This window comes from Schistocerca piceifrons, chromosome 5 (genome assembly GCF_021461385.2).
Source record: "Schistocerca piceifrons isolate TAMUIC-IGC-003096 chromosome 5, iqSchPice1.1, whole genome shotgun sequence".
In the NCBI taxonomy this organism is placed as follows: domain Eukaryota; kingdom Metazoa; phylum Arthropoda; class Insecta; order Orthoptera; family Acrididae; genus Schistocerca; species Schistocerca piceifrons.
Window position 1 is genome coordinate 455,633,653 of NC_060142.1, and position 27,836 is coordinate 455,661,488.

Here is a 27,836-nt window from a genome sequence, read left to right on the forward strand (position 1 = left end):
GAGCACCTGTTCATAATGCACGGCCTGTGGCAGAGTGGTTACATGGAGTAACATCCCTGTAATGGACTGGCATGCACAGAGTCCTGACCTGAATCCTATAGAACACCTTTGGGATGTTTTGGAATGCCAACTTCATGCCAGACCTCACTGACTGACATCAATACCTCTCCTCAGTGCAGCCAAAAATTGAAAATCTCAGAACAGTTATAACAAGTAAAACTGAACTCTATGCTGACAGCCAATGCTAAGGTATAGCCATTGAAATTAGGAGTACAAGCAGCCATAAGTTAACTTGCTTAATAAAGCCAGGAGTGAAATTCAGTGCAGTCACATAACTGAGTACAGAAAAGATATCTTTATTAATTAATAAAGACTCTTCTGTCTTCCTGGCATCATCGAATGAAGAAAAAGAATAAACTAACTCAAAAGAAGACTATTCGAGCAGAAAGGAACAAATCTCATTGTTTTTTCAGTAACATGTTGACACAGCCTGGCAGAGTGGTTCTATGTCAAGAAAGAAACTGAAAATGCTAATACAGAGACATGAAATATGTTCAGTCATTTTTAAACTGAAACATTTATTGACATCAGCAATTTGGGGAAAAGATTCCATACTACAAATGGATTGCACCTAAATAAACTAGGAAAAAAAGGTTATAATAACAAAGTTTTTAGAAACAGTAAATAATATCTTAAATGAGCAGGGTGATGCTCTGGCCATACCTCTTATGGACAGAAAGTGTATGTTACCTGTAGAATAAAATGTAATTTCTGCTGCCAGTGAAGCTACATCACACCCAACTAATTGTTAAGTATGTTGTTAAAGGAAGGAAACATTCCAAATGAAACCAGTTAACAGACAAGAATCAGAAGAACAAGGTCAGATAGTGTGCCTGATACAACATATAATGGGCTACCAAGTATGAAGGTTTCTCAGCCTCCAGAAACATCTCACAGAAACACCAGAAATTCACAGAAGAGTACAGCAGTAGTGGCAGATCAAGCACCTGAAGAATATATAGAACAGCACCATCAACAGTGAAAGCAAAGATGGAAAAAACAGCAACAGTAGTAAGTTACTCACCACAGCCCAGAGAACAGCCCATGGGGTGCAGGAAACCTGTGCTTCTCAAGGATTTTTGAAACCTCACCAGGGCACAGGACATAACATGACACTGAATACCGTAAATATGACCAAACGATCAAAATTTTAATAAAACACTGTGATGCAAGTGAATTTGTGTGACATGAGGAATAAATAGTTAGAATTGGGACATTTCTGCATTGATAAGAAGGAAGATGTTTTATGTGTATCAGAGCATTGGCTGACGAGTAATGAGGTAGATTTCCTTGTTTCTCACGGATATGTCGTTCCAAATGTAATGTTTTGGGAACTGAAGAAGATGGAGGTGCAGGGGTACAAGATTCACACATTAACTCATACTGTTCCAAAACAGATGGAGAATTCAGCTGCGTAAATCTTGTGGATCATAACCTGACCATTATAAGTTTCTACAGATCTCCTAGTGGTGACATGGGTATTTTTTGTGAGAATTTTGAATTAGTAATGAAAATGTTGTTAAAATCTAGAGCAAAAATACAGAAATGGGAAATGAGAGTGAGTAAGTCATCATGTCATTTTTCATCTCCTCAGAATGTTCCATCTACATTGTAGCTACAGAAATGGCACACGCGATGGTGCATGTATTGATAACATAACTGTAAAGTTTGAAAGGGAGTTGTACACTATCTGTATTGTTGGTGGGGGATTTGCAGACCATGATCAAATACTTTTTAGGCTTAACTGAAAAAAACTGAAGGACTTGCCTCTAATTCAGGTAACAATGCTAAGGGAAAGATGACATGGGCCAGAGATTAGCAGAAAGAAGTAGTGCACCAATTCATTCAGAAACTTAAAGATATTAAGTGGGGCTGTATATAATAATGTCAAAAGAGTATAAATGAAACTGCTTTTGAGAGATTCATTACAATTTACTTACATTTGTGGTATATTTGTTCTCCTCTTATAAAAATCAGTCATAAAAGTAGACCTATAAAGATGAACATTAAGTGGTATACAGATGAATTTATCAATATCAGGCACAATATGTTATCTTTGTAACACATGTATAAAAATTCTTTTAAATGTGGAACAGAGAAGAAAGATAAATTGTACAAATCTTGTCTTGAATGTAAGAGAACATACAGAACTAAGCTTAGAATGGCAAAAAGAACAGTGTGTGAAAGGTACATTGAATGTACTCCTAATAAATACAAAGCTGCGTGGAATGTTGTTGCACAAGAACATTGCACGCATCATGAACATAATATAGCTCTTAACCCAGATAAAGTTAATATTTTTTCATGGATTCTGTAACCAGCATTAGGAACAAAATTAAAGCTACAAGTACTAACACGAATGACCTACTTAAGCAACACCAATGTGGCAACTATTGCTTTAAATGGAGGACAATCACACCTACTGAGATTACACAACAGGACTTAGTCCTGAAACTCCAAGAGCATGGACTACACTTTGTCATCTAATTACATAATTAGAAACACAGTATGTATAATTAGTGAACTATTGCCCTTTCTAACAGGTGTCTAGAGTTCGGAGTATTTCCTACACTACTAAAATTATCAAAAGTTATTCCAGTGGGGATTACTCAAGAGGACGTTGTCATCAGGAGAAAGAAAACTGGCATTCTACGGATCAGAGTGTGGAATGTCAGATCCCTTAATCGGGCAGGTAGGTTAGAAAATTTAAAAAGGGAAATGGATAGGTTAAAGTTAGATATAGTGGGAATTAGTGAAGTTCGGTGGCAGGAGGAACAAGACTTTTGGTCAGGTGATTACAGGGTTATAAATACAAAATCAAATAGGGGTAATGCAGGAGTAGGTTTAATAATGAATAAAAAATAGGAGTGCGGGTTAGCTACTACAAACAGCATGGTGAACGCATTATTGTGGCCAAGATAGACACAAAGCCCTTGCCTACTACAGTAGTACAAGTTTATATGCCAACTAGCTCTGCAGATGATGAAGAAATTGATGAAATGTATCACGAGATAAAAGAAATTATTCAGGTAGTGAAGGGAGACGAAAATTTAATAGTCATGGGTGACTGGAATTCGTCAGTAGGAAAAGGGAGAGAAGGAAACATAGTAGGTGAATATGGATTGGGGGGAAGAAATGAAAGAGGAAGCCGCCTTGTAGAATTTTGCACAGAGCATAACTTAATCATAGCTAACACTTGGATCAAGAATCATGAAAGAAGGTTGTATACCTGGAAGAATCCTGGAGATACTAAAAGGTATCAGATAGATTACATAATGGTAACACAGAGATTTAGGAACCAGGTTTTAAATTGTAAGACATTTCCTGGGGCAGATGTGGATTCTGACCACAATCTATTGGTTATGAACTGCAGATTGAAACTGAAGAAACTGCAAAAAGGCGGGAATTTAAGGAGATGGGACCTGGATAAACTGAAAGAACCAGAGGTTGTACAGAGTTTCAGGGAGAGCATAATGGAACAATTGACAGGAATGGAGGAAAGAAATACAGTGGAAGAAGAATGGGTAGCTCTGAGGGATGAAGTAGTGAAGGCAGCAGAGGATCAAGTAGGTAAAAAGACGAGGACTAATAGAAATCCTTGGGTAACAGAAGAAATATTGAATTTAATTGATGAAAGGAGAAAATATAAAAATGCAGTAAATGAAGCAGGCAAAAAGGAATACAAACGTCTCAAAAATGAGATCGACAGGAAGTGCAAAATGGCTAAGCAGGGATGGCTAGAGGACAAATGTAAGGATGTAGAGGCTTACCTCACTAGGGGTAAGATAGATACTGCCTACAGGAAAATTAAAGAGACCTTTGGAGAGAAGAGAACCACTTGTATGAATATCAAGAGCTCAGATGGCAACCCAGTTCTAAGCAAAGAAGGGAAGGCAGAGAGGTGGAAGGAGTATATAGAGGGTTTATACAAGGGTGATGTACTAGAGGACAATATTATGGAAATGGAAGAGGATGTAGATGAAGATGAAATGGGAGGTAAGATACTGCGTGAAGAGTTTGACAGAGCACTGAAAGACCTGAGTCGAAACAAGGCCCCGGGAGTAGACAACATTCCATTAGAACTACCGATGGCCTTGGGAGAGCCAGTCATGACAAAACTCTACCATCTGGTGAGCAAGATGTATGAGACAGGTGAAATACCCACAGACTTCAAGAAGATAATAATAATTCCAATCCCAAAGAAAGCAGGTGTTGACAGATGTGAAAATTACCGAACTATCAGTTTAATAAGTCACAGCTGCAAAATACTAACGCGAATTCTTTACAGACGAATGGAAAAACTGGTAGATGCGGACCTCGGCGAAGATCATTTTGGATTCCGTAGAAATGTTGGAACACGTGAGGCAATACTAACCTTACGACTTATCTTAGAAGAAAGATTAAGAAAAGGCAAACCTACGTTTCTAGCATTTGTAGACTTAGAGAAAGCTTTTGACAACATTAACTGGAATACTCTCTTTCAAATTCTGAAGGCGGCAGGGGTAAAATACAGAGAGCGAAAGGCTATTTACAATTTTTACAGAAACCAGATGGCAGTTATAAGAGTCAAGGGGCATGAAAGGGAAGCAGTGGTTGGGAAAGGAGTGTGACAGGGTTGTAGCCTCTCCCCGATGTTATTCAATCTGTATATTGAGCAAGCAGTAAAGGAAACAAAAGAAAAATTTGGAGTAGGTATTAAAATTCATGGAGAAGAAGTAAAAACTTTGAGGTTCGCTGATGACATTGTAATTCTGTCAGAGACAGCAAAGGACTTGGAAGAGCAGTTGAACAGAATGGACAGTGTCTTGAAAGGAGGATATAAGATGAACACCAACAAAAGCAAAACGAGGATAATGGAATGTAGTCAAATTAAATCGGGTGATGCTGAGGGGATTAGATTAGGAAATGAGACTCTTAAAGTAGTAAAGGAGTTTTGCTATTTAGGGAGTAAAATAACTGATGATGGTCGAAGTAGAGAGGATATAAAATGTAGACTGGCAATGGCAAGGAAATCGTTTCTGAAGAAGAGAAATTTGTTAACATCGAGTATTGATTTAAGTGTCAGGAAGTCGTTTCTGAAAGTATTTGTATGGAGTGTAGCCATGTATGGAAGTGAAACATGGACGATAACCAGTTTGGACAAGAAGAGGATAGAAGCTTTCGAAATATGGTGCTACAGAAGAATGCTGAAGATAAGGTGGGTAGATCACGTAACTAATGAGGAGGTATTGAATAGGATTGGGGAGAAGAGAAGTTTGTGGCACAACTTGACTAGAAGAAGTGATCGGTTGATAGGACATGTTTTGAGGCATCAAGGGATCACAAATTTAGCATTAGAGGGCAGCGTGGAGGGTAAAAATCGTAGAGGGAGACCAAGAGATCAATACACTAAGCAGATTCAGAAGGATGTAGGTTGCAGTTGGTACTGGGAGATGAAGAAGCTTGCACAGGATCGAGTAGCATGGAGAGCTGCATCAAACCAGTCTCAGGACTGAAGACCACAACAACAACATTCCAGTGTACAAAAAAAGGCAAGAAACATGATCTCAAAAATTAACAACCAGTATCAGTAGTTCCTATTTTCTCCAAAATATTTGAATCTCTTACTTATAACCAACTTAACAACTATTTTGAGATGCATAATCTATTTTCTAACAGTCAATCTGGTTTCAGCAAGAGAAGAAAAATTACCACTGGTGTTCTCTCAGTTTTGAATGAAGTAATAACAGCCTTTGAGAATAAAACTAAAGCTTCATTTCTATTGCGTCTTTTAAGTAAAGCATTTTACTATATTTCTCATGATATATCACTTGGTAAACTCAAATTTTATGGTATACAAGACTCTACATTGGCAGCAATTGTATTGTACCTAAACAATAGGAAATAGTTTGTCTCTGTCAGAAACAGTCACTCACAGCTGCAAGAAGTTAAAACAGGAGACCCCCAAGGTTCTGCCATCGGGCCCTCTTTTTTTTTTCTTAATTGCAGTCAACAGTTTACCCCACTCCATTCCCAACTCTGTTATTTGTTACACTGATGGCACAACATTGCTAGCTCAGCATGAGAATACATTAATTCTGCAAGATATGGTGCAAGATGGCATCGAAGCAGCACTAAACTGGTTCTTATCAAATACACTGCTTTGTAACCTTAATAAAAACCAACAGATTATACTAGGATTGTCAAAGCAGGTAGAGGTGAAAGCAGTTAAAATTCTAAGAATTCACGTAGACTGTAAGTTAACTTGGGAAACACACATCAACTATACCTGTAAAAAATTATCTCGAGTTACCTATTTAGTGCAGGAACTGAGAGTCTTAGTACCAAAAGAATATTTAAGAGCTATTAACTTTGGACTCCTTCAGTCACATATAGAGTGTGGACTGCTGATCTGGGGACTTTCTTCCCACATCAACAAAATTTGAAATATTCAGAAGAAGGTTGTGTGAGCAATGAGCAGTGCTTGTAGATTAGAGCACTGCTGGCCACTGTTCATACAACTCAAAATATTAACAGTCATTAATCTCTATATATAAGTCTTAGCACTGTCTGTGAAAAAATGCAGCAGATTTTGAAATGAAGGAAAACATACACTGCCATAACACAAGGTGCAAAATGAAATTAGATATACCAAGACACAGGCTGGCAAGAACAAGAGATTCCCATCTCATCAGCAGCTTAAGAATATTTAATAAACTTCCATTTTCTGATTGGTCAGTTCACACAACTAGCTACAGCAGCAAGCTGTTAAACTGGTTACATTTTAACCCTTTTAATGATGTAACTGAATTTATGAATATAAAATCAATTGATATTAATTTTTAAGGTTTTCATTATGTGATGTCATTGACTGTATTTACTTATTATTTTTTTGTTTATCCTATTATTTGTAGGTTCTATCTGGAATATGTAATGCTCATTTAGATTTAAGGTACTATTGTAGGAAAATGTAATATGCTATCAATGTAAAATGCCTATTACACATCAGGTGGTCAATGGTAAATAAAGAATCTAAATCTCACTCTGGTCTTAATGTTAGGAAATTTATATAATACATCCTCATTCAAACAAAAATAACCTCTTAGTACCAGAAGCAGATTCCAATGGGAAACAATATATGTAAATTTTGTTGTAGACAAGCTTGTTAATAAATTAATATCAAGCCAACACACACATAAACTAATGAAAAAAACTCAGTGTAGCCTGTTTTCAATAGAAAAGTTTTTCACTGTGTTAAGCTGTGAATAAAGGTGCTAGCATTGGCCACTGGCACCTTTCACACTAGTTTGATTGAGAGTCTGTATGAGGAAGCTGCCAAACTACCACTGTTATACTGAAGCAATGTTCTCCTCAGTGGATATGCAGGCCATTTTTTTGCCATGCCGTGTGACCCATCCTATGCCTCCTTCTTTGATAACTCCTTTGACCACCGGTATGGGGTGCTCCCTCTTCTCTGTTACCTCCTGGAGTTCACTGTTGGCTATTGCTCTGGCAGCTTAGCTTCATGCTACCTGCCTCTTTCCCAATGGGTGTGAACCCTTCACAACCTTGACTTGTGCAGCAGCCCATGTTCACCTTGGACTTCATTCGCTTCCTAAGAACATTATTCCAGCATTGCTTTATCACTGTAAGTTTCTCAACCTTTGTGTGAAACTCTGTGATTGAACCTTCACGTACACTGATGGCTCTTAGACTGACTGTGGTGTTGGGTGTGCCTTTACCATTGGCACTGACAATTTTCAGTATGAGCTTCTGGAACACTACTCAGTACTTACAGCGGAGCTCTTTTCGCTGTATCAGGCCACACAGAGCATCCAGCAACACAGATTTTTCAATTGTGCCATTTGTTCTGACTCTCTCTGTGCTCTTCAGAGCCTGTGTCTTCTGTATACCACCCATCCCTTAGTGCAACAGGCCGAGGAAAGCTTTCTCTTGCTTACTCTTGGTAGAGCCACTGTGATGTTTATGTGCATCCCCGATCACGTTGATCTGAAAGAAATGGGGCCACTGACACTGCTGCCAAGGCTGCAGTACTCTTACCTTGGCCCACTAGTTCTTCCACTCTTTCTTATGATCTCTGTGTTGCCATCTGTCAACAGGTGGTGTCACTTTGTCATCACCACTTGTCCTCTCTTCATGGGAATAAGCCACTGGTAATTAAGCCTCACCCAGCAGATTGGCCGACCCCCTCTCAGTCTTCTTGCATGAGGGTATCATTTTTTGCTAGGTTGCATATTGGGCACTGTCTTTTTTTTCACAATCGCCATTTGCTAAGTGGTGATCCTTCACCATTCTGTGCTCATTGTCCTCAGCCTTTGACGGTTCATCATTTCCTCATGGAATGTCCTTGTTTTAAACCACTTACATTTTGATTCCCCACATGAACCATGGACCTTGCCGTTGGTGGGGAGGCTTGCGTGCCTCAGCGATACAGATGGCCGTACCGTAGGTGCAACCACAACGGAGGGGTATCTGTTGACAGGCCAGACAAATATGTGGTTCCTGAAGAGGGGCAGCAGCCTTTTCAGTAGCTGCAGGGGCAGCAGTCTGGATGATTGACTGATCTGGCCTTGTAACATTAACCAAAACGGCCTTGCTGCGCTGGTACTGTGAACGGCTGAAAGCAAGGGGAAACTACAGCCGTAATTTTTCCCGAGGACATGCAGCTTTACTGTATGATTAAATGATGATGGCATCCTCTTGGGTAAAATATTCCGGAGGTAAAATAGTCCCCCATTCGGATCTCCGGGCGAGGACTACTCAGGAGGACGTCATTATCAGGAGAAAGAAAACTGGTGTTCTACGGATCGGAGAGTGGAATGTCAGATCCCTTAATTGGGCAGGTAGGTTAGAAAATTTAAAAAGGGAAATGGATAGGTTAAAGTTAGATATAGTGGGAATTAGTGAAGTTCGGTGGCAGGAGGAACAAGACTTTTGGTCAGGTGATTACAGGGTTATAAATACAAAAACAAATAGGGGTAATGCAGGAGTAGGTTTAATAATGAATAAAAAAAATAGGAGTGCGGGTTAGCTACTACAAACAGCATAGTGAACGCATTATTCTGGCCAAGATAGACACAAAGCCCATGCCTACTACAGTAGTACAAGTTTATATGCCAACTAGCTCTGAAGATGATGAAGAAATAGATGAAATGTATCACGAGATAAAAGAAATTATTCAGGTAGTGAAGGGAGACGAAAATTTAACAGTCATGGGTGACTGGAATTCGTCAGTAGGAAAAGGGAGAGAAGGAAACATAGTAGGTGAATATCGATTGGGGGGAAGAAATGAAAGAGGAAGCCGCCTTGTAGAATTTTGCACAGAGCATAACTTAATCATAGCTAACACTTGGTTCAAGAATCATAAAAGAAGGTTGTATACCTGGAAGAATTCTGGAGATACTAAAAGGTATCAGATAGATTATATAATGGTAACACAGAGATTTAGGAACCAGGTTTTAAATTGTAAGACATTTCCTGGGGCAGATGTGGATTCTGACCACAATCTATTGGTTATGAACTGCAGATTGAAACTGAAGAAACTGCAAAAAGGTGGGAATTTAAGGAGATGGGACCTGGATAAACTGAAAGAACCAGAGGTTGTACAGAGTTTCAGGGAGAGCATAAGGGAACAATTGACAGGAATGGGGGAAAGAAATACAGTAGAAGAAGAATGGGTAGCTCTGAGGGATGAAGTAGTGAAGGCAGCAGAGGATCAAGTAGGTAAAAAGAAGAGGGCTAATAGAAATCCTTGGGTAACAGAAGAAATATTGAATTTAATTGATGAAAGGAGAAAATATAAAAATGCAGTAAATGAAGTATGCAAAAAGGAATACAAACGTCTCAAAAATGAGATCGACAGGAAGTGCAAAATGGCTAAGCAGGGATGGCTAGAGGACAAATGTAAGGATGTAGAGGCTTGTCTGACTAGGGGTATGATAGATACCGCCAACAGGAAAATTAAAGAGACCTTTGGAGAGAAGAGAACCACTTTTATGAATATCAAGAGCTCAGATGGCAACCCAGTTCTAAGCAAAGAAGGGAAGGCAGAAAGGTGGAAGGAGTATATAGAGGGCTTATACAAGGGCGATGTACTTCAGGACAATATTATGGAAATGGAAGAGGATGTAGATGAAGACGAAATGAGAGATAAGATACTGCGTGAAGAGTTTGACAGAGCACTGAAAGACCTGAGTCGAAACAAGGCCCCCAGAGTAGACAACATTCCATTAGAACTAGTGACGGCCTCGGGAGAGCCAGTCATGACAAAACTCTACCATCTGGTGAGCACGATGTATGAAACAGGCGAAATACCCTCAGACTTCAAGAAGAATATAATAATTCCAATCCCAAAGAAAGCAGGTGTTGACAGATGTGAAAATTACCGAACTATCAGTTTAATAAGTCACAGCTGCAAAATACTAACGCGAATTCTTTACAGACGAATGGAAAAACTGGTAGAAGCGGACCTCGGGGAAGATCAGTTTGGATTCCGCAGAAATGTTGGAACACGTGAGGCAATACTAACCTTACGACTTATCTTAGAAGAAAGATTAAGAAAAGGCAAACCTACATTTCTAGCATTTGTAGACTTAGAGAAAGCTTTTGACAATGTTAACTGGAATACTCTCTTTCAAATTCTGAAGGTGGCAGGGGTAAAATACAGGGAGCGAAAGGCTATTTACAATTTGTACAGAAACCAGATGGCAGTTATAAGAGTCGAGGGGCATGAAAGGGAAGTAGTTGTTGGTAAAGGAGTGAGACAGGGTTGTAGCCTCTCCCCGATGTTATTCAATCTGTATATTGAGCAAGCAGTAAAGGAAACAAAAGAAAAATTCGGAGTAGGTATTAAAATTCATGGAGAAGAAGTAAAAACTTTGAGGTTCGCTGATGACATTGTAATTCTGTCAGAGACAGCAAAGGACTTGGAAGAGCAGTTGAACAGAATGGACAGTGTCTTGAAAGGAGGATATAAGATGAACATCAACAAAAGCAAAACGAGGATAATGGAATGTAGTCAAATTAAGTCGGATGATGCTGAGGGAATTAGATTAGGAAATGAGACACTTAAAGTAGTAAAGGAGTTTTGCTATTTAGGGAGTAAAATAACTGATGATGGTTGAAGTAGAGAGGATATAAAATGTAGACTGGCAATGGCAAGGAAAGCGTTTCTCAAGAAGAGAAATTTGTTAACATCGAGTATAGATTTAAGTGTCAGGAAGTTGTTTGTGAAAGTATTTGTATGGAGTGTAGCCATGTATGGAAGTGAAACATGGACGATAACTAGTTTGGACAAGAAGAGAATAGAAGCTTTCGAAATGTGGTGCTACAGAAGAATGCTGAAGATAAGGTGGGTAGATCACGTAACTAATGAGGAGGTATTGAATAGGATTGGGGAGAAGAGAAGTTTGTGGCACAACTTGACTAGAAGAAGGGATCAGTTGGTAGGACATGTTTTGAGGCATCAAGGGCTCACAAATTTAGCATTGGAGGGCAGCGTGGAGGGTAAAAATCATAGAGGGAGACCAAGAGATGAATACACTAAGCAGATTCAGAAGGATGTAGGTTGCAGTAGGTACTGGGAGATGAAGAAGCTTGCACAGGATAGAGTAGCATGGAGAGCTGCATCAAACCAGTCTCAGGACTGAAGACCACACCAACAACAACATTTTGATTTATTTTTGCTGTCTGAGTTATCGGCTGTATTATCAAATGATGCATGGGCTGTTGACAGCATTTTACCTTTTATCCATTGTAACAAAATGGCAAAGGACATTTAGTCTTCAGTTCAGGACCTCTGTTGTGTTTGTGGCATATTTTGTGGACCTTTCTCCATGTCCCTGCCTTTAGTTGCATTTTCTTCCATCAAATGGGCTTAACGTGTAGTCACTGTTAACTCCTTTTTCGTCTTCATGTTCTACATTTCTGACATGGATGCACATGACCTTTATTGTATTTGCACTCTAAAAACAAAACAAACAAATTAGTGTGGTAAGTTAATAAGTACTGCTTTGCAGAGATGTATTGGATTTCCTGCAATAATTCTCCAGTACACTTTAACACTTGATCTTATTGATGGCTAATAATAAAAATTATAAGAGTGAAAACAATCAATTATTGACAAAATAATTTAATTGAATGGATAAATAAAAAGGAAGCTTTCCTACTCATCCCATACAGTAAGAACTGAAGCATCAAAAAGTGAACTAAACAAAGACTTGGATGGTAGAACTGAAGCACCAGAAATTGATTTGAGCAGTAAGATTGATGCCACAAAGAATGAGTTAAAAGAGCTGAAGAATGAAATTTTAAATTCTACTGTCCAAGTAACCAAAAACGTGAGTATCTCAATAAATACAAGTTAGCTGTAGAGCACAAAAGAACCAGTGCACAGGTTAGTCCAGTGGAAGGTGAACTAACAGTGGTGGTGCATGCAAACTTTCGTTGGTGAGGACCAGCTAAAAAGTTAGTAAACTTTACAACAGAATTGTTTTGAACTGTTCATTATATAATCTTGATTTATGTCATACTGCTTAAATTTATTCTAAAGATAGAAAATAATCAGTTATAAATATAATCAATGAAATACTGCAGCTAATGATAAAATATATATAGATGTGAATTCAGCATTTGTGTGTGTGTGTGTGTGTGTGTGTGTGTGTGTGTGTGTGTGTGTGTGCAGTATTGTAGTTGCTTTTCCATGTACTATTGTGTTGGGTAATGCTGTGGTGACACTTTTACTGAATAACTTTAGAGGTATGGAGCTGTTTTGTTTAAAACCAAAGTTCACCACCTCTCTTTCTCCTGATGTGTTCTAGTTGTGTTTCTATAATCTGATTGAGGAAGGACTCCCCAACTATCAGATACTTCCACCTACAAACCTTGCCACAGTGACCCCATTCCAGTAATCCAGCAGGATCTCCAGTCACTACTAAAACTTAGTCACTACTTAGACCCATCCCAGAAAGTCTCCCTGGAGTCCAACTCTCTACTCACTCCTACCTCTTCCCACACTCCTACCTTCTACATTCTTCCTAAAGTTCATAAACCTAATCATCCAGGATGCCCCATTGTGGCTTGTTACTGTGCCCCCACCAAGAGAATCTCTGCTCTTGTGGACCAACTCCTTCAACCTATTACCAAGAACCTACCCTCCTATATAAAAGATACTAACCATTTCCTCCACCAACTCTCCACAGTTCCTGTCTCTTTACCACACAGTGCCCTGCTCGTCACTATTGATGCCAGCTCCCTGTACACTAACATTTCTAATGCCCAAGGCCTTACTACAGTCAAACACTACCTTTCCAGATGCCCTATGGATTCCAGACCAACAACCTCCTTCCTAGTCTCCATGGCCAACTATATCCTCACACACAATTACTTCTCCTTTGAAGGCATTACCTGCAAACAAATCAGCAGTATGGCTGTGGGCACCCTCATGGTACCACCCTATGCCAACCTATTCATGGGCCATCTAGAGGAATCCTTCCTAAAAACCCAGAATCCTAAACCCCTCACCTGGTTCAGATTCATTGATGACATCTTTGCTATCTGGATTGAAGGTGAGGACACCTTATTCACATTCCTCCAGAACTTCATGAACTTCTCCCACATTTGCTTCACCTGGTCCTACGCAACCCAACAAGCCTCCTTACTAGATGTTGACCTTCACCTCAGAGATGGCTACATCAGTACCTCTGTCCATATCAAACCTACTAACCACCAGCAATACCTCCACTTCGACAGCTGGCACCCATTCCATACCAAGAAGTCCCTTCCGTACAGCCTGGCCACCTGTGGTTGTCGCATCTGCAGTGATGAGCAGCCTCTCTCAAAATATACCGAGGGTCTCACTGAAGCCTTCACTGATCGTAATTATCCTCCCATCTTTGTACAAAGCAAATCTCCCGTGCCTTATCTTTCCAGTCTCCCACCACCTCCCAAAGTCCCACAGTCTGGCCACAGAGGAGCGTTCCCCTCATAACTCAGTACCATCTGGGACTGGAGCAACTGAATTACATTCTCCGCCAGGGTTTCGATTACCTCTCGTCGTGCCCTGAAATGAGAAATGTCCTGCCCACTATCCTTCCCACCACTCCTACTGTGGTATTCCACTGTCCTCCGGACCTACACAATATACTCGTCCATCCTTACACAACCCATGCTCCCAATCCCTTACCTCATGGTTCATACCCCTGTAACAGCCCTAGATTCAGGACCTGTCCCATACATCCTTCTACCACCACCTACTCCAGTCCAGTCACTAACATCGCCTATCCCATCAAAGGCAGAGCTTCCTGTGAAACCAGTCATGTGATTTACAAGCTAAGCTGCAACCTCTGTGCTGCATTCTATGTAGGCATGACAACCAACAAGCTGTCTGTCCACGTGAATGACCACCAACAAACAGTGGCCAAGAAACAAGTGGACCACCCTGTTGCTGAGCACACTGCCAAACATGATATCCCTCATCTTAATGACTGCTTCACAGCCTGTGCCATATGGATCCTTCCCACCAACACCAGCTTTTCTGAATTGCACAGGTGAGAAATTTCCCTGCAATACATACTATGATCCTGTAACCCTGCTGGCTTCAACCTTTGTTAGTCACTGTCCACACCCATCCAGCCGCTTCTCTGTTCCTATTCCAGCACTGCACAGCCGTCATTCCACCACCACACCCAGTCTTTTTATTTATTTCCTTTCCCGCTACTTCCTCCCCCCCTCCCCATCTCTCCCCAGCCCACTGCCTAACCCGCAGCACTTCACTGTCCACCACCCCCACCATACTATCCATCCCCATCCCTCCCCCCCAGCTGCCTCCTTACTCCCACCCAGTTGCCACTCCCATCATGCACTGGTGCTGCTGCTTGCAGTGTGGTTTCAGTTGTGAGTTTCAGTTGTGAATTCCATTTTTGAGTGTGTGTGTGTGTGTGTGTGTGTGTGTGTGTGTGTGTGTGTGTGTGTGTGCGTGTGCATATGTGAGTCTATTGTTGACAAAGGCCTTAATGGCCAAAAGCTTTAATTATCAGAGGCATTTTGTTGCCTATCTGCGACTCAGCATCTCTGCTATATGGTGAGTAGCAACTTTCCTTCTCATAATATTGTTATGATCTGATTGTGGTGTAAAAAGAAAAAAAAAGTGTAACTGTGGAAAGAAGCATATGACTTCTTCCCCACTGGGAATGCACCAGAGTGCAAATATAAGGTCCCTCCTGGGCCTTATTGTCAATGGCAAAAGCTCAGGGGAAAATCTTGGCTAGTTGTGGTTTCACATGTACTTTACCCAGGGCATGTTAACTGAGATCTCTATCGTGGCAGGTTACTTATACTGTAGTTATGCATGCCTTTCTCCTGACTGGCAAACATATCAATTACTCTGTTGTCAAAATTTGGTAATTCACCAATTTCCTCCTTATTAATGGAACAAACAGTCACCAAGTCCCTTTCCTGACCATTACTGTTCTTGAGGAAGGTTTTAATTCCTTTTAAAGTGCTGAAACTGTGCTCTGTTTTTGCTGTTGAAACAGGTGCACATTGTGGAACTGCAGTGTTTTGTGTGCCTCAGGAAATGATTCTTCAAAAGAAGGTTCCACAAAACAGCTAAACAGCTCACAAACCGATGTAATGCCTTTCAACGTATCATTGTGATAAATCACTGACAGTTCATTTTTCAATTTATCATGGCAAATAAAGGGACTGTAACATAAAGAAGAAGTGTTGTCTAAAGCGGCTGTGAAATGTTCTTTGAAAGCAGCAAAAGTTTTTGGATCAATAATTTCGAATCTGCTGAGTACATGAGAGTTTTGGAATCTTCTTTACAGTTGGTTGGTCACAATGTAACACACTTCTTTGATGTTTGCTGTCAGATTAGATTCAGTGCTTTACTTGGAATATTTTCTTGAAGGAGCAAAACATTCAGCTTCAGAAATTCAATGGCTTTCAATATTCTCTCATATTTCAGTAACAGCTATCTCAAAATGACATAAAGCATTATGTATAGTGATGGAATTTCCACTCTGCATCTGAACTGTGTGACACAATATGTCAATATGTTTCATAATCTTGTAGAAGAATTTTAGAAGGAACAAAAACTCTGGATTGTGAAGTAAATTTCTTAAAGCAAATGCTTCTCTTATTGTAATATTATTCCAAGAATCTTCTTTCTCAGTATTGTCAAAACATTCCAATAAGTTAATTTGTTTTATTGAACTATTATGTGACAGTGGAAGTTCCATCTAGTTGAAGAAGCTGAAGGAATTCTCCTGTTGCGGAGTGTCCATAACAAATCACTTTTTGTAGGCTTCAAAGAGAAAATCATTGAAAATCCAGAAATATTTGTGAAGAACGACCTAACAGACTTTATGCTTTTACTACAAGCCTTGTGTAAAACCAAATTCATTTGATGCACATAGTAGTGGATATACTTGGCATATGGGAAAGTACTCTGCCGCTAATACTGGGGTACTATAGTATGCCTGAGCAATGAGTTTTTCTTGAACATTGAAAGGTTCCAGACTTCTTTTTAAAATCTTACTAAGTCCACATGCCGTCCCATGATTAACATATTCAAAGAAAAGCAATCCATCAACAGATTTCTTCCCCCTTAATATACTGCAGTATAATGAAGAATTGATTTCTGCACATAATATCTGTTGTATCATACGCCTGCATGGTAACAAAAGTGGCAGCAGTAATGTCTTTAATCAGTTCTTCAACATAAACTCAATACATACACTGTAAAAGTTCATTTTGTATCACGTACTAGCACTGCCTAAGTGGTCATCTAACATGCTGTCAAGATTTCCTAGAAGAGATAACAGATCTAAGAAATTGCCAAAGTTTGCTGACTCCTGTTTTTCACTTTGAACCCATAGTGCTAACTTATGAGTTTCACAAAATATTATGCACTCTACTATTCTGTTTAGTATGTATCTATTTTTTGTAACTAATTCATTATGTTTCTGAACTGACATTTTATACATTGAATCAATTTGAGCAGCAACTTTAACTGAACCGAACACTTTATATTTACAAGCATTTTCTAAATGTAGTCCACTTTATTCATGTTTCTTAATTCATTTACTTAAATGTTTTAGATCCTTACAGCTGACTGTTGTACATAATTATTCACCACCAAATAACATAAAATAGGAACAAAATACACTCATATTCAGAAAAAACAGAACATCTTGAATGACTAGAGATAGGATCACAGGACATTTACATTAATATGTTCTGCAGAAATAATTAGCATTTCAGTCACCTTGGTTTGGCAAATATCTTGTTGCATAAAAGGCACAGGATCTGCCATGGGCCCTGATAACTTGTTCCATACATGATGGCATGGATGCATATAAGCTGTGAATGGCGTCCTGTGGTACAGCCATCCATGACACGTTTATCTGTCTCCAAACTCTATCTGTCATCATTGAGTCACAGTACCGCACCAATATTTCACCATATCCCACACATTTTTCAATTGGTGATCTGAAGGGCCAGGGCAGAAGGCTGACATCTTGTGACACCAAGAAGGCCATAAGATGTCATTCAAGTAGGTCACATTGGTCACAGTGTCCTGGACATGCACCAACTGTGATTTGTGATTGTGCTCAATAGTGCCCCACGCCATAAGGCCTTGAGTTGGCACTGTGTGTATAGTGTGAATGCAGTCACTGTGATGCTGCTGATGTGGTGAACCAAAATGCGGTCATCATTTACAAATATACAGAACCATGCACATTCATCATAGGTAGGACGAGAAGTGTATGGCATGCACTTAACCCATGCCATAATAAATGGCAATGAACTGTCACTTCTAATAGAGGACAATTTGTTACACTGTTCCACTGTTGTGCCAGAACTGAGGAGGATGCAAATCTGTCCCGCAATGACATTTGGGTAAGGTGTAGATTTTCTAGGGGGGTTGGTCTCAGTTGTGCAACTTCACCCATCTTGTGTTTTACTGCCTTCTGTGAACCATTTTGCATGCACCTATTGCACTGCTGAAATACTTCATCCTACATGAGCAGCAGTTCACTAGCTGGATGCATCGCATTTTCTCATGCCTGTAATGCACCCTCTTTCAAACTCACTAATTAGATGGTACAGTTTGTGCATACATCTGCGAGGTATCCTGCACCTCTGCTCAAGGCTCATTTTACTGGTAGGTGGTGGTGTGCTGCAATATCAATGTTGACCTTGAACCAGCGGGCTGACTTTGTTCATGTTGTATCCTGCCTACTTATCAAATATGCAGTGCCTAGGAAATGTGCTTTCTCATATCACTAGACAACAATTCAAGCAAATCATATTAATGAATATTATTACAGAAAATAAATGATAATACTTAACTTTGAGAATTACAGAGGTGTCACAAGAAAAGGGCAACAGATAAATCAGAAATCTCTTCAGTATATACAATTCGTAATACAAGTGAGGTAATACAATTGATGCTCCTATCCAGATCACTGATCATCACGCTTCTCGTAAAACTTGGAGAACTGGGCTGCAGCTAGGTGTTGCAGCACTTATGTCCTCTTCGTGTCGAGGGTGCTGCCATTGCATTGTTGTCGTGGAGAGGGATCGGTAAGCTTGCAATTAGCTGATGTCGTTTCATAACCCTCTCTGCTCTAACATTCCCGTCTGGCATGCCAGAACTTGACTTTACAACAGAACAGTTCAAATGGTAACCATTTCAGCAGAACATACTAATGTAGATGTCCTTTGAATATGAACCTCTAGTCATTCAAGGTGTTCTGCTTTTTTCTGAACATTAGCGTGACTTTTGTTTCTCTTCACCCACTGTTATCCAGACTTTACAGAACCATGTGTTGCATAAAGTTCTCTTCTTTCCATTGAACTGAAACATCAAGAAATCTGTTGGTTGTATGTGCACCTAACTGCTCGATTTCCAACTTCTTTCCCAAACTTAAAAAATGAAATGGCATTTTAAGGAAACAATCCACTTTATTCATTTTAAAATCACTGTACAAACACTTGAATATCAGCCACATGGTTCCAGAGTATGGGACTCTGCTGAGACATGGCCTCATTTTCTGTTTTATATATGTAGCATTGGTGAATGACAGTGGACAGGGCGAAGGAATGCATTAAGGCACGTGACAGCAACTACAGTTAGGACAATACACAATAACAACAATAGCAATTTCTTTTCTTGAACTGCTGAACAGATTGGATAAAGAAAAGAAATTTATTGGGACTTTTCTAGATTTGTCTAAAGCACTTGATTCTGGGAATCATGCAGTACTATAATGCAAGTTAGAAACCTGGTATATGAGGAGTAGCACTAAAATTCTTAAATTCATATCTCACAAAAGACAGTGCCTAAACTAAGTCATAACAGTGAAAGTAAGATCCTAAGAGTAATAATGGCATACAGAACTCTCAACTGTCAAGATCCACAGGGAAGTGTACTTCAGGCATTCTTGTTTCTTGTATAGATTAATAAGAAAAACACAGCCACAAAGCTTAAAACTAGCAAATGATGCTGATGATACTACATTTATTAGCTGGGGCCACACTGAGCAGGTAGCATTCCAAAGCAATAAAAAGAAGTTTGAAATCATCACAGAATATTCAACAATGAATAAACTTACACTGAATAAAAAGACATAGTAATAAAGTTCTTCTTAAATTATAATAATACTCATGTTGAACCACTTTCTACAGTTGAAAAATCTGATAAACATCATTTTTTGGGCATTTTGATTGATGTACATCACACATGGGAAGAGCATATCAGCTACATCTGTACAGAGGTTACCAATAATATTTACTTATTAAAACATCTTTCAGATATAATGCTCTCCTGTCCTTAAACAAGTGTACTATGGTTTAATCCACTCACGTTTGCAACATGGGACTGAGATTTGGGAGGGGAACCCACAGTCTACGTGGACAGGATTTTCAGGCTTCAAAAGAGAGCAGTTAGGATAACTGTTAAGATAAGCAAATGCCTATTTCAAAATTATAATTTACTGACTGAGTATTCATTGTACATCCTTAAAACTATACTGTTTGTGAAAAAGAATAATGAAATGAGTATAATGAATAGAGACATCAACAGTTACAAGAGACAAACCAAATATGACTATCATAGGATACTAACTAACAAAAGAGCTACAGATCAAATTTCCCTCAAAACTGTTTTTATTTATTTATTTATTTATTGTTCTGTGGGACCAAATTAAGGAGAAGTCTCCATGGTCATGGAACGAGTCAATACATGAAATTATAACACGATGGTAGAAACAGATAAAATGAAATATAAGAAACATATTCAGGCGACAAGTCGTAAGTTTAAATAAAGAAAATCAACAATGTAACACTGGAATTTGCTTAATTTTTCAGCTCTTCCAGGACCTCCTTGACAGAATAGAAGAAGTCAGCCATGAGGAAACTCTTCAGTTTAGACTTAAAAGTGTTTGGGCTACTGCTAAGTTTTTTGAGTTCTTGTGGTAGCTTATTGAAAATGGATGCAGCTGAATACTGCACTCCTTTCTGCACAAGAGTCAGGGAAGTGCATTCCACATGCAGATTTGATTTCTGCCTAGTATTAACTGAGTGAAAGCTGCTAACTCTTGGGAATAAGCTAATATTGCTAACAAGAAACAACATTAAAGAAAATATATACTGTGAGGGCAATGTCAGAATTCCCAGACTATTGAATAGCGGTCCACAAGAGGTTCTCGAACTTACACCACATATAGCTCGAACAGCCCGTTTTTGAGCCAAAAATACCCTTTTTGAATCAGAAGAATTAACCCCCCCCCCCCAAAAAAAACAACCATACGACATAAGCGTATGAAAATATATGAAGTAGACTACTTTTCGTGTTGAACTGTCACTTATTTCATATACTATTCTAGTGGTCAATAAAGCAGCATTTAGTTTCTGAACAAGATCCTGAACATGGGCTTTCCACAATAGCTTACTATCTATCTGAACACCTAGGAACTTGAACAGTTCCATCTTGCTTATAATATGCCCATTGTGTGTGATCCAAATACTGGTTCTTGTTGAATTGTGAGTTAGAAACTGTAAAAACTGAATCTTACTGTGATTTAACATCAAATTATTTTCCTCAAGCCACGAACTTATTTCATGAATTACATTATTTGATATTGTTTCAATATTACACACAAGATCCTTCACTACCAAGCTGGTGTCATCAGCAAACATAAATATTTTTCAATCCCCTTTAATACTAGAAGGCATATCATTTATATAAATAAGAAACAGCAGTGGCCCCAGCACCGACCCTTGGGGAACACCCCACTTAACAGTGCCCCATTGGGACTGAACATCACTACCACTCTCAATATTGCAGAGAATTACCTTCTGCTTTCTGTTCTTAACGTAAGAGATGAACCAATTGTAAGCTACTCCCCTTACTCCATAATGGTCCAACTTCTACAGTAATATTTTGTGGTTAACACAGTCAAAAGCCTTTGTTAAAACAAAGAAAACACCTACCATTTGCAACCTTTTATTTAATCCGTCCAAAACCTCACAGAGAAAAGAGAATATAGCATTTTCAGTTGTTAAACCATTTCTAAAACCAAACTGTACATTTGAAAGCAAATTATGTGAATTTAAATGCTCCAGTAACCTTGTATATACAACCTTCTCGATAACTTTAGCAAGCACCGATGGCATAGAAATAGGTCTAAAATTGTCAAAATTGTCAACATTATCCCTGTCTCCCTTTTTATAAAGTGGCTTCACTACCGAGTACTTTAATTGGTCAGGAAACCGACCACTCCTAAAGGAAAAGTTACAGATATGGCTAAGTACTGGACTAACATACATAGAACAGTACTTCAGTATTCTGCTAGATACCCCATCATATCAATGAGAGTTCTTGGTCTTTAGTGATTTAATTATTGACTCAATCTCCCTCTTGTCAGTATCATGGAGGAGCATTTCAGGTAACAGTCTCGGAACACCTTTTTCTAAGAGCGTTATATAATTCCCTGTTGGGACTAGGTTTCTATTTAGTTCACCTGCTATATTCAGAAAGTGATTATTAAATACTGTACATATATGCGACTTATCAGTAATAAGGACATTCCCACTATGCACTGATTCTATATCCTCAACCTGTCTCTGCAGACCAGCCACTTCCTTTACGACTGACCATATCGTTTTAATTTTATCCTGAGACTTAGCTCTTCTATCTGCATACCACATACTTTTTGCCTTCCTAACAACTTTTTAAGCATCTTACAATACTGTTTGTAATGGGCTCCTGCATTTAGATTTTGACTATTTCTAACGTTTTGATATAATTGCCACTTTGTTCTACAGGATATTCTTATCCCTCTAGTCAGCCACCCAGGCTGCCTGTTTGTGCTAGTACCCTGTTTTGAATGTTCTAATGGGAAGCAACTTTCAAAGAGCATGAGAAAAGTCTTGAGGAAAGCATTATATTTATTGTCTACTGTATTAGCACTATAAACATCTTGCCACTCTTGTTCCTTGATAAGGTTTACAAATGTCTCTACAGCAACTGGACCAGCTTTCCTAAAAAGCTGATAACTATATTTAACATGAGTTGCAGCATAAAAATCTTTTAGAGTTAAAATTTGTGCATCATGATCTGAAAGGCCATTCACCTTTTTGCTAACATAATGCCCTTCTAGTAATGAGAAATGAACAAAAATGTTGTCTATGGTTGTTCTACTGTTCCCTTGCACTCTCGTTGGAAAGAATACAGTTTGCATAAGATTATATGAATTAAGGAGGTCAACCAGCATCCTTTTCCTTGCACAGTCACTTATACAATTAATATTGAAGTCACCACATATAACTAACTTTTTGTATTTCCAATAAGGTGAACCAAGAAACTCCTCTAGCTTTAGCAAAAATGTTGTGAAATCGGAGTCTGGGGATCTATAAATAACAACAGTTAGAAGTGTAGCTCCACTAAATTTAACCACACCTGCACAAAATTCAAACACCTTTCCAGTGCAGTGCTTTGTAACATCAATTGACTCAAACGGGATGCCATTTTTCACGTACATGGCTACTCCCCCACACCACAAAGAGCTCCTAGAAAAGCTGCCAGCCTACCTGTAGCCTGGTAAAGGAAGCCTCCGAATTATCTCCTTATTTGAGAAGTGTTCAGATATACCAATAATTTCAGAGTCAACATCTATAAGCAGTTTACTAACTTTATCTCTAATACCTTGTATATTTTAATGAAATATACTAATTCCCTCATTACTCGGACCTAAGCTTTGTCAAAAGTGGTTCCTTTGTCAGAAAGACTTTCCTTAAGCAGGAATACCTATCAGCTGACTTCAATCTAAAAAAGGTGCAGCTCTAACACCCACTAGTACAGGAATTTTCCCATGAGTGATCCCACCACCCCCACTTATGCTGTCACCTATAAGCTTTGCCAACCTCCCCTTCCCATACCTGTTGAGGTGCAGGCCATGTCTAGTGAAACCCGTCCTGCTGATAGACTCCACCGACACCACTGAAATATGACCCATGCCTTCTGTCATCAGCACACCCCCAAGTATCATGTTATTACGCCTGACGGCTGTATTAAGATGAGGCTGATCGTGATGCTGAAACGGTTCCACGAAATGCACATTCGTGTTGCCAGTCTGAGTGGCTATCTTTTCCAGGTCACCATCTATGTCTTACTCCCATTCCCTATCAATACTATTACCAGCCCCACCCACAATCACTACCTGATCCTCTTTAGTAAAATCCCTACATAACCCCTCCTATGTTAACAGTCACCTGAGCCTATCCTGCATTAGGCTTCACAATGCTGGTGACCTGGTACTCACTCCCCAACACTTCCTGCAACTGCTGGCCTACACCTCTGCCATGAGAACTACCTAACAGCAGAACCTTCTTCTTTCTCTTAGACTTTGCAACTGTTCTAGCCACCATAACTGCTGAGGTCTGCTGCATACTTCCTACATCTAGAGATTCCTCTCCACTAGACTCTGACAGTTGGTCATATCTATTGCAAACACCAATAGTAAAACTATCTGAAAATCTCCTTATCCTAGCAGATCTCTTGCCAACAGCCAGCTCCCATTCCCCAACCCCTTTCTCCCTCCTCATCCTATCTAGCTCCTCCTATGCGTTTTTCAACTGCACCTGAAGGGCACAGATCTTACGCTCCTGCTCCTCTATCAACTTACTCTTGCTACATAGCCTGCAGTTCCAGGAGAGGATCTCACCAGAATGCCCACTGGCTTCCCCACTCCATTCCCCCCAGTGAAAATACTTTGTACAAGCCTCACACCACAATCCACTACTGACGAACCTATGGCAAAGCCCACACTTCTCACTCATGGTAAAAATTTACAGTTATTGATACAAGAAAACTACTTTATCTAAGTTCTGCTACTACAATAAGAAGATGTTAAAAAACTGACTACAATAATCACAAACTTACTCTACAAGGGAAGTAACTACTATTATTAACAGTATTAATCAACAACAAATGAGAATATAACAAAAGACTAACACAGAAAGAAAATCAAACGTCTAATGACACAGTAACAAAACTGAAAACAGATCCCAAAAATTTCTTCTGAAATTATTTCACCAGAAAACGCCAAGAACACTGGTTGAAGACTACTAAAGTTCCTAAATAAACCACTATACACAAACAATTAATTAGTATTTAGCTTTTGATGTGCCGCTACAGCTGCAACTGGTCAGTGCGGAATGTAAACACAGGTATGAGGTTAAGTTGCTCGAACGAAACACTCACAAATATCAGGTCACAACACAAGAAAGGCAGAGGTGAATGAAGAAACCACTAATAAGTCACTTATATAGTAAATATTATCAGAAAAACCAGATCTATAATAAGTTGCTAAATAATGTGAAGTAACTCCATGGCAATCTTTTTAAGATCAAGTACAAACAGTTGTTAATTGAAAGATGTTTATATTCATTTAAGGAATTCTGAGCTGCAATACATGAAACTAAGGCTATATGTGAATTTTCAGCATCCTGAATCTAATATTTAGCAGTTTCAGTTTTTCATAATAACACCACTTTTAACCAAAATATTGGTCTTGTCAACCTGAGACTTGTAACTTTTAATTGTGTCATACATTTGCATTTTCTGGCCAACTTTTAGCTTTCTGTTTTTATTATTTAGTGTGGCTTTCATTTGATGTCTCTGAGACTCCACAATGTTAATGTATTTAAGCATACACTGATGAAGTCTGGAAAAGTTATTTTAATTTTTAATATCACTCTTAAATTATAGTGCTATCCTTTGTATGTTAAGCACAGGCATGTCATGATGACGTGTCACTGGTAGCAGTGAACTGGGGTAAGCCTTGGTGTACTTGCTCACCTCTGTGTTTTTTTTTTTTTTTTTTTTTTTTGTTAAAAATTTATTCCTCAATTATGTTAAATACTATAAACTAGTGATGTTACTATTGCTGATATCTTTTAAACGAAATTGATTTTAGCTAAATTTTCCTTAATACAATCCTCACAAAATTAACTATAAATGTATAAATATTATGAAAAGGATCATTGCTACTCACCATATAGTGGAGATGCTCAGTCGCAGATAGGCACAACAAAAAGATTCTCACGATTATAGCTTTCAGCCATTAAGGTCTTTGTCAACAATAAACACACACACACACACACACACACACACACACACAAAGTTGTGTAAGCATTTTAAAAATACTTGTGTTGTAGATGTAAGCAGTTTTGGACGAGATTTATTTACAAGACACGGTATGCACCTGAACAGATCAGGAAAAAAAGCATTAGGTACCCTCTTAAAAACAAAAATATTGGAAGAAGTCCACAAATGTACCCCAAAGATGGAACCAATCGCACTTGAATGGCGCCAACCATCAAGTCAGACTCGGTTTCAAACTCAAATGTTTCAGGAAATTGTTAGTAATGAATGTACTGTGTCTGTAGCTACCGATAATTTTTTAGGCAAAAGTTTAGATCTGTCTCTAATTCCAAAGAAATGACGATTTTTCACCAGAATGTGGGAGGACTTGGTAATAAAGTAAATGACATTACTGTTCTGTTAGAGGAACCACAAGGAATAAAAGATACTGATGTATTATGTTTTAGTGAACATCATGTGAAGGATATTGAAAGGTTGCAACTAAGTGGTTACTGTCAGGCAACGCATTACTCTAGAACCATCATGGAAAAAGGTGGAGTGGTAATTTATGTAAAAAACAACATATCTTACAATGCATTAGATTTAAAGAGCCATTGTATACAGCAACAAATTGAAGTATGTGGTGTTGAGATTACTGTAAATGACTTCACGGCTGTAGTGTTAGCACTGTATAGATCTCCCTCAGGGAATTTGAATGTATTTCTTAAGCACTTAGATTCTTTATTATCCATTCTGTACTCAAAGTCCAAGAACTTGATAATTACTGGTGACTTTAATGTTGATTTCCTAAATGAGAGCAATAGTAAAGCTGATTTAGTACATTTAATGGAGTCTTATAATCTGATGGCAATAGTAGATTTCCCAACTAGGATTACTGTTAACAGTAAAAGTCTGATAGATAATATATTTATAGATAAGTCTACATGGAATGAGATCACTGTACATCCAATCACTGGCCTTTCTGATCATGGTGGTCAATTGCTTAGGCTCAATTACATCAGTGTGTGCAACAGTTCCGAGCATTCTTGGAAATCTTTTAGAATAATAAATGAACAGGGCCTTAAAAAATTCAATGATAGCCTAAAAGAGATAGACTGGAGCCGAGTTTATAGGGAAACAGATGTAAACAAAAAGTACAATTCATTTTTAAATGAATTCATGTCTGTATTTGAGTCCATCTTTCCCAAAAAAGTAGTTAGAAATAGTCATATAGGCAATGCCAATAAGTCTTGGATCACTACAGGGATAATAACATCTTGTAGAACAAAGAGGATGTTATACAGTTCTCTCAGGACTTGTAATGATCCAAAGAAATGACAACACTACAAACTTTACTGTAGCATTCTCAAGAAGGTTATAAATAAATCTAAAAGTATGTGCATAAAATCAGAAATTGAAAGCTCAGAAAATAAAATTAAAACTATATGGAATGTAATAAAGAGGGAAACTGGCAGGACAACAGGGAACATGTCTCAGGTAGAGATTAATACAGGGGACAGTATCATAAAGAAACCTGAGTTGGTTGCAGAAATATTTAATAACCACTTTTTGAGAGCAGCAGAGAAGACAGGCTGTAATGGTTCTATGGAAGAATCATTGTCCCTCTTACAGAAAGCTATTAGCAACAGAATCCCACAGTTATCCTTACCTCCAGTTACTGTAAGCAAAGTCATAAGAGTAATTAGATCATTAAAAAATAAAAATTCTGCTGGTGTGGACAATATTTCTAGTAAAATACTGAAACACTGTTATAAATTTGTTAGTCCCGTCTTATGCAACATATTCAATGCATCCCTACAAGATGGGATTGTCCCTGACAGACTTAAGTTGGCTGTAGTGATTCCTCTCTTTAAAAAAGGGGATAAAAGCATTGTTACAAACTATCGCCCAATATCCCTATTAACTACCTTCTCGAAAATTCTAGAAAAACTCATGCACAGGAGGATTGTAGACCATCTCAACATCCACAGTATCTTAAGCAAAAATCAGTTTGGGTTTCGTGCCGGTCTTTGTACTGAACAGGCAATATTCTCTTTCAGCAACCAAGTTTTGGAAGCCATTAACAAAAAAATGTCTCCAGTGGGTATTTTTTGTGATCTTA